A 7,375-nucleotide genomic window follows, 5' to 3' on the forward strand; every position below is an offset into this window, starting at 1 on the left:
AAATTTTAGTAATTTGATTGGATAATATTAGATTAATATTAGTGCGGAGCCTATTAAACTTGAAGTATCTACTAAAATTTGGATTGTTTCTTTAGTTAAGATTTCGAGAAACAGGGCCCCAGAGTATTGTTTTATATGGCCTTATAATGAATGGAAGAATACTGAACAATGTGGATGAAATAATCAAATACTGGTTTATAAATATGGAGTCCATTTCAATTCAATTCAGATCCACTTATAAAATCTCTTTAAAGATGGGAATTATATTCTGAAAAATCCTTGAATTATGTTCAAATGATCCAGAGATGTGAAAGATGTTTCATGTTTGAGGAATGTTGCTGGTGTGTTTGAGTGTTTTCATTCTGAATTCTTGTGTTGATGTGCCATATTTGATGTAGTCGCAATCTGCCGTCACCTCTCGATGGCAATTTTTGTTGGGATCCGATTGTTCCTTTGAGTGGTCAGAAACAACCATATTGTAATTCCACACTTCCATTGCAAATTTTAGAGTTACCTCCCCTTATGAAAACTTATGCATAGGATACAGGACAAAGTTCTCAATGAAATGTTTTAAACCGTAATGAGGTTGTTCCTTAGGGTATAATGAAAAACCCAAACAAAAGTTTTCAATGGAATATTTTAAAATTTGATGGTATAGTTCATTTGTCATTTGAAGGAACCTTATCGAAATTTCAATTTTTTTGACCACACTCTTCACCATTTTAATTTATATTTGGATGGTATATTTTTGCAAGTAATAACTTCCACATGTAAAATAGTATATATAATACGTGTATGTTATATTTAAATGTGAAATCATGAATTTTGTAAAATAAAAATGATGCTTAACGATGATGAAATTTTCCGTGTTTTTCTGATCAAGTGAGGGGGGTTGGATGGCAGAATGGTTAGCGTGCGCGCGCTGTATCATAAGGCCTGTCATTGAGTCGACTGGCGTGGTTTCGAATCCCCGGCTGTACGTGACAAGGAGTAGGGTCGCCTGTCCAACCTCAGAGGTTTTCTCTGGGTCCTCCGGTTTTCTCCCACTGCTAAAGATGCCTACTGCAAGCGAATTATTGAAATACAATTGAACCATGTGTTGGTCCCGAAATGACCTAGTTTGTGTTGAGTGGACGTTAAACCCCATTTCTCTCTCTCTCTCTGATCAAGTGATCATATGTGTGTGGTTTAGATCGTAAGCTCTGTAAATGAATAGGGTCACCTGTCCAATCTCAAAGGTTTCCCCCAGGTTTCCTCCCACTGCTTAGACCACTATGCGCAATAAAAATGATTCATATGTTAGTCCTGAAATGACCTAGTTTATGTCGAACGTGTGTAAAACTCCATTGATATCTCTCCCTCTGTATTTTCGCTTCATGAGCAGCAGTCAGTGAAAGACAAATTACTGATGAAGTTGGGGTGTCTCTGGTTTCGATTAGGGGCTTGGTGACTGCTGATTTTGCGTGAGGCACAAGGTCGGGGGGGGGGGCACAAAACCCCACTATTTTTACCATTGGGAGAGGGGTCTGAACTCTGAGCTAACTGATGTTTGTACCAGTAAATTTGGGGTTGGTCTCAAGATAACACTAGTCAAAATTAATCTGATTAAAACACAGATCCTATTTCATTTCGTTTTTTATAGTTCAAAATTTTGTTTTACTTGTCTTCACAACACTGAGATCTGGAAGGGTTGTTATATAACAGGCGTTCTAGTTGCTGGAGGAATTAGCCAACGAAACGGTCTGTTAAGAGTTTTTGGCGTTTTTTGCACGGAAATGTGGGTAAACCACTAGAAAAGTTATCACTGATTAATTAATCAATGTCTGGCTTCATAAGATCAAAAGCCATAAGATCATGGGGTCAAAAGCCGCTCGTATGACCCCTGATGCGAGCTCCTAGTACACTGGTCAGATTTTCATGTAGTGTAGGCCATTGAAAGTATAAAAAAAAAACGAAACGAAATATAGATCAAATTGAGTCAAAATTTTACTGGGAATTGTAACTTATTCCACCAATTTTGTAAAGTTTTAAATGTGACAATGTGATGGACAAGGACTGCTACCCCTTATGTAGTTTATGAATTTATGACAATTCTTTTTCCCCTGTTTGCGGCTTTTGCATGAGGATTTTTGCTGACTTTTTGGTCTAGATAAAAAAAAAAGGGTTTTATAATTTGGTGAATATTCATGAATTTATAATTTGGTGAATATTCATGAATTTATAATTTGGTGAATATTCATAAGTTTGAGGATTAGGGACTAAACACACATGAATTGGGGAAATCGCCAACGAAATATTTTTATCTGATGATTGGGCTCTTTGTTGTTTCAAAAAAAAATGTGATTGGTCATTGTAGTATTTTTGGGAGTGCTCGATTGTCAGGCCAGAACGTCCCGAATTGACAGAATTGCAATCAAGTGATACGGAATTCAGTCCTGTCACAGTTCTGCCAGTCCCGACAGCTGAGGTGGTGTGAGTAGAATCGTGACGTATTTTAAGTAACAAATATGTTTCAGCTGCCATGATTGGTTGAGAAATTTTTTATGCAGTCGGCACATGCGTTGTACTCTGAAATTCTCCTATTCACTCAATTGACACTATTTAGGGAATAGAGATAATTTAATTCCGGAATGTTCAATCGAGTTTTACCTATGACTACGTTTCGTATTATTATTATTATGTGATGTACGACGTCATACCGGTAGAATATTCTGATGTTCGTTTTACTCATAGTGCTTTAGTGTAACATGTGCTTCTGGTAATAAAGATGTCCTCGATCAAGTTTTGATGTGTCAGTGGTTTATCGCCCTGTAGTGATTTATTCACTTTGTGTGTAGGCCTATCAGTTACTACAGTCATGTATGGGAAGAGAATTACTAGTCTGACCCCTGATGAGAATACACCTATTTATAGTTACCTCCCTTTAAGCGCATTTACCAGTAAAAAAGCACAATCTGTTTTACAGACCTAATTCGACATCCGTCTTTTATCTCTGTCCAAGATGACTGACCTTTAAAAGATCAGACCGCTGTAGTTCTAAGGGTGACGTCACATCACAATGTTTACCAACAAAGCAAGATGGCATCGATAACGCCAAAAAAATATTACTTCTGTGGCTTGTTTTTGTTGTTTTAAAACAAACACGAGCAGGTCAATCAGATTAGGCAGTAAAAAATGTACTTCTGAAAGAATTCAGAGTAAACAAACAGAAAAAACGTCAAATTGATGGTCACACGTGCGTTGTTTACATCGAACGTAGTAATATGAACTGGTACGGGCAGAATTATATCGTTTTACCCATTTTACGCCTCCGCGTACTATTTTCTGTACCTATTTACGCTAAATATGGAATATTTTTTCATCAAGATATACTTCAAACACCTTTATTTATTTTTCTAATACTAAAAAAAAATGTTTCAGAATTTAATTTGTCGAAAAAAAAAAGTTAATATTTTTTAGTCATTAAGTCGCATCGATGTCATCCTTATCAGTGATTGTAGCGGCCAAGCGAATATTCACTGCGGATCAGTGTGATAAAAGCAGACACCAAAACAGACACACTGATCAGCAGTGAATATTTGCTGCTAGGCTGCTACTATCACTGATAAGGATGAAATCGATGCGGCTTAATGAGCCCAAATATTAACTTTTTTCCTCCGACAAATTAAATTCTAAACATTTTTTTATGTATTAGAAAAACAAATAAAGATGTTTGAAGTATTTGTAGGTAAAAATTATTTCCTATTTTAGTGTAAATGGGTATTAAAATAAGTAAAAGGCAGCATTCTGCCCGATTCAGTTACGTCTTATGTAAACAATTCACGCGCCATTGAGCCAATGATTGACGCCGCGTGATGTGACGTCATATGTTGAAAGCAGTCATCTTTTACAGGGATATTAGAAGACTTTCGTAATCCTCTTTCGTAATCCTCTGTGAAACAGATTTCAAAACAGATTGTCGACGTTGTATTATGGAAGTGGTGCTATATAATTACAGAATAAGAATATCACATTAAAATGTGGCCAGATTATCTAAGATTTAGGAGAGATAGAGAGAGAAAGAGGGGGGGGGGACATCACTTTCGGGACTAACATATGGTTCAATTTTATTTCAATAATTCCCTTGCACATAGGGTTCTTTAGCAGTGGGAGGAAACCGGAGGAACCAAAGAAAACCCACAAGGTTGGACAGGCGACCCTGCTCCTTGTCACGTACAACCGGGGAATCGAAACCAAAAACCATTCCAGTTGATTCAATGATAGACCTTATGACAACCATTCGCCCCCTCCACAACTAAAAAAAAGAAAATTATCGAATTGTATAAAACTTGAGGCCCGTCGGCTCCTCGCTGCCGTACTTCTCGTCCAGATGGTACCAGAGCTGTCACCTGTGACTTACAAGTACTCTTTACGCTAACAATTCTCGTCGACGTTAATTATTGTCCTTGCTCGTTATTGTCCCTTTTTTCAGTCTCGCTGAAATTGCTCGTCTGGTTGTAAAAAGGAATGCATTTAAAACGAGTCACCAATTGATGTCATATATTTATAGACGCTTGCGAGTCAAGCAGACCACCCTCAACTCATTTTGAACATGAGAAAAGGTCGTCAATGGACATGCTCCAGAAATAGAAACAGGAAGTCGCCTCCTTCTGAGCGCCATTAAGACGTCATTGGTCGTTAGTCTACGTCATACTATTCTGAGCTTTCTAAAATTATCGGGTAAAAAATGTCTGATTTCATGGAACAATAACCGCCATGTTGTTCAATTAAAATCAAAAGAAGAATTAAAACAGTTCCCAAATTTGATGGATGATGAGATACTGCGGAAGAAAATATTGCTGTGGTATTTGATCAATATAGTACATTAAACATCGGACATCAACCACATCCTCTTCTTCCTGTTTCAAGAAATTGCAGCATCACGATTGCTTTTAGTTAAGAAAACGAGCTTAATTCCTACAAAAACAAAAAAACATTACATGATGTAATTGCGTGAAGGTCGTACAAGGTCTGGAATATGTTCTGCCAATCTTTTCTTCGTTTCCCGTTTTGAAAGAAGAAAAAAAACCTAGCGACTTGTTTAGTCACGAAACGCGTACATTGCCTGGAAGGTTATCCGTGGGTTTGTTATTAAAGTGTTGTACCGATACAGGAGATGATAGTACACCGTATAATTATTACAACACGACTGCATACCAGCCTTTAAACCTGTCATACGCCACTAACCATATTGCCCAATTATATCAAAATGTCGTCTGCACGCAACACTGTAAACATTCTGGTTTGCGGGCATGGCGAGACCGACACGATATTCGTGTATCTTTTCAAAGGGACGTAATAGTAAAGGGAATTTTGCTAACCCGATTATATGCAAATTAAAGAAGGTATTAGCGGTCTATTATTCAGTATATATATCGTGTGAGTGGTGTTATGGGCATTGGCCTAGATATCATATGTTAGACATTCAATCGTTTCTGCTTCTGGGTTGTTTTTTTTCTTTTCCTTTTAGAAATGCGCATGGCATGGATATATCGGCCATTATGTGCAGGTGTAGTTTAAATGTTCCAATATAAATTACGTGCAGATTGAAGTTAATTAGTTTATAAGAAATGCAGGTGTTCTATTAAATCAAATATCACACCCTTTTATTCCAGATAGTGTACACGTGAAAAGTATTAAAATTGCTTTCTACGTGAATTATTATTTATCACGTTGATTAAAGGGGCTAAATCGCTAATATTTGGGACCCAGAAATGAGAGAGAGAGAGAGAGAGAGAGAGAGAGAAATGGGGTTTAACATCCACTCGACACAAACTAGGTCATTTCGGGACATACATATGGTTTAAATTTTATTTTAATAATTCGTTTGCGCGTAGGGGTCTTTAGCAGTACGAGGACCCGGAGAAAACCCACGAGGTTGGACAGGCGACCCTACTCCTTGTCACGTACAACCGGTAAATCGAAACCACGCCAGTTGACTCAATGACAGACTTCATGATACAGCGCGCACACGCTAACCATTCAGCCATCCACCCCCGGACCCAGAAATGGACACAAATGGGTCGCAACGCATATAATAATGTAATATGAATGTGGAATATGTCTAGCCTCGTTCTTCGAGTCCCTTGTTACAAATGGCGCTAAAACCCATCGTAATCGTGTACCAATGGTAAAATATTTGTTTTATCTTAAATATTGAATATCAGAAGCCCATCTTTTCCCGGTAAGATGGCAACATCAATGTTGATATCAATTGACAAATAATTCATGTTTTCAATGTCGAAGACCTTGGATGATATTGAGTTAGAGATTTAGCTACTTTAAGAGAGGGGGAGGGGGGGCATCGTCCACTCGACACAAACTAGGTCATTTCGGGACTAACACATGGTTCAATTTTATTTCAATACTTCGTTTGCGCGTAGAGAGAACACCGGCGGACCCGGAGAAGCCCCACGAGGTTGGACATGCGATCCTACTCCTTGTCACGTACAACCGTGGAATTGAAACCACGGTCCCCCGTATATATTAGCTTGCACGGATAAGAAACTTTGACAGTTGGAATTCGAAATAAGACTAGACCGGAGTGCCACCGTCCGGGCAAAATTGCCCTCACTGCACAGTTTATGGCGTAATCCGGACTTCATTAGCCCAATCGGTGCAGAACATTAGGGCGTTAAACCCATTTCAACTCTTTAGTTTCCTGTTAGGATAACGGGGGGGGGGGGCGAATGGTTAGTGCGTGCGCGCTGCATCATAAGGTCTGCCACTGAGTCAACCTGCGTAGTTTCGATTTCACGGTTGTACGTAACAAGGAGTAGGGTCGCCTGTCCAACCTCGTGGGTTTTCTCCGCCCCCCCCCCCCTCTCTCTCCTGATCCATCGATTTCTCCCACGCGCAAGCGCATTATTGAAATAATATTGTCAATCCCCGAAATTTCGTGTCGAGTGGTTGTTACCCCCCCCCCCCCCTCTCTCTCTCTCTCTTGGGATAAATACTTTTTATCGTATAAAACATTCGACTATTTACATCTTCATTGAACATTTTCCTCAACTTTGTACTGCAGATGAAAGAAATGGAGATCAGCTTTTTTTAATTGATATTTTTCTTACGAATTTTGACAATGAAATACAATTATCAGGATTAAAAGCCTTTTGATAAAAGTCGTCAGAAGTATTTTTATAAATAAGAAAAACATGACGCAATATAAAAGTTCTAGATTATTAAAGAGACACGATGGAGAGAGGATGCCATGAGAGGATGCCATGATTTCTAATGAAATGAAATGAAATGAAATGGAGTTTAACGTCCTACTGTTTTGCTCCGAACTGGGCTAATGAAGACGGGCATACGCCATACAGTGTGCTATGAGGAAAAT

This window comes from Patella vulgata, chromosome 7, assembly GCF_932274485.2.
Source record: "Patella vulgata chromosome 7, xgPatVulg1.2, whole genome shotgun sequence".
In the NCBI taxonomy this organism is placed as follows: Eukaryota; Metazoa; Mollusca; class Gastropoda; family Patellidae; genus Patella; species Patella vulgata.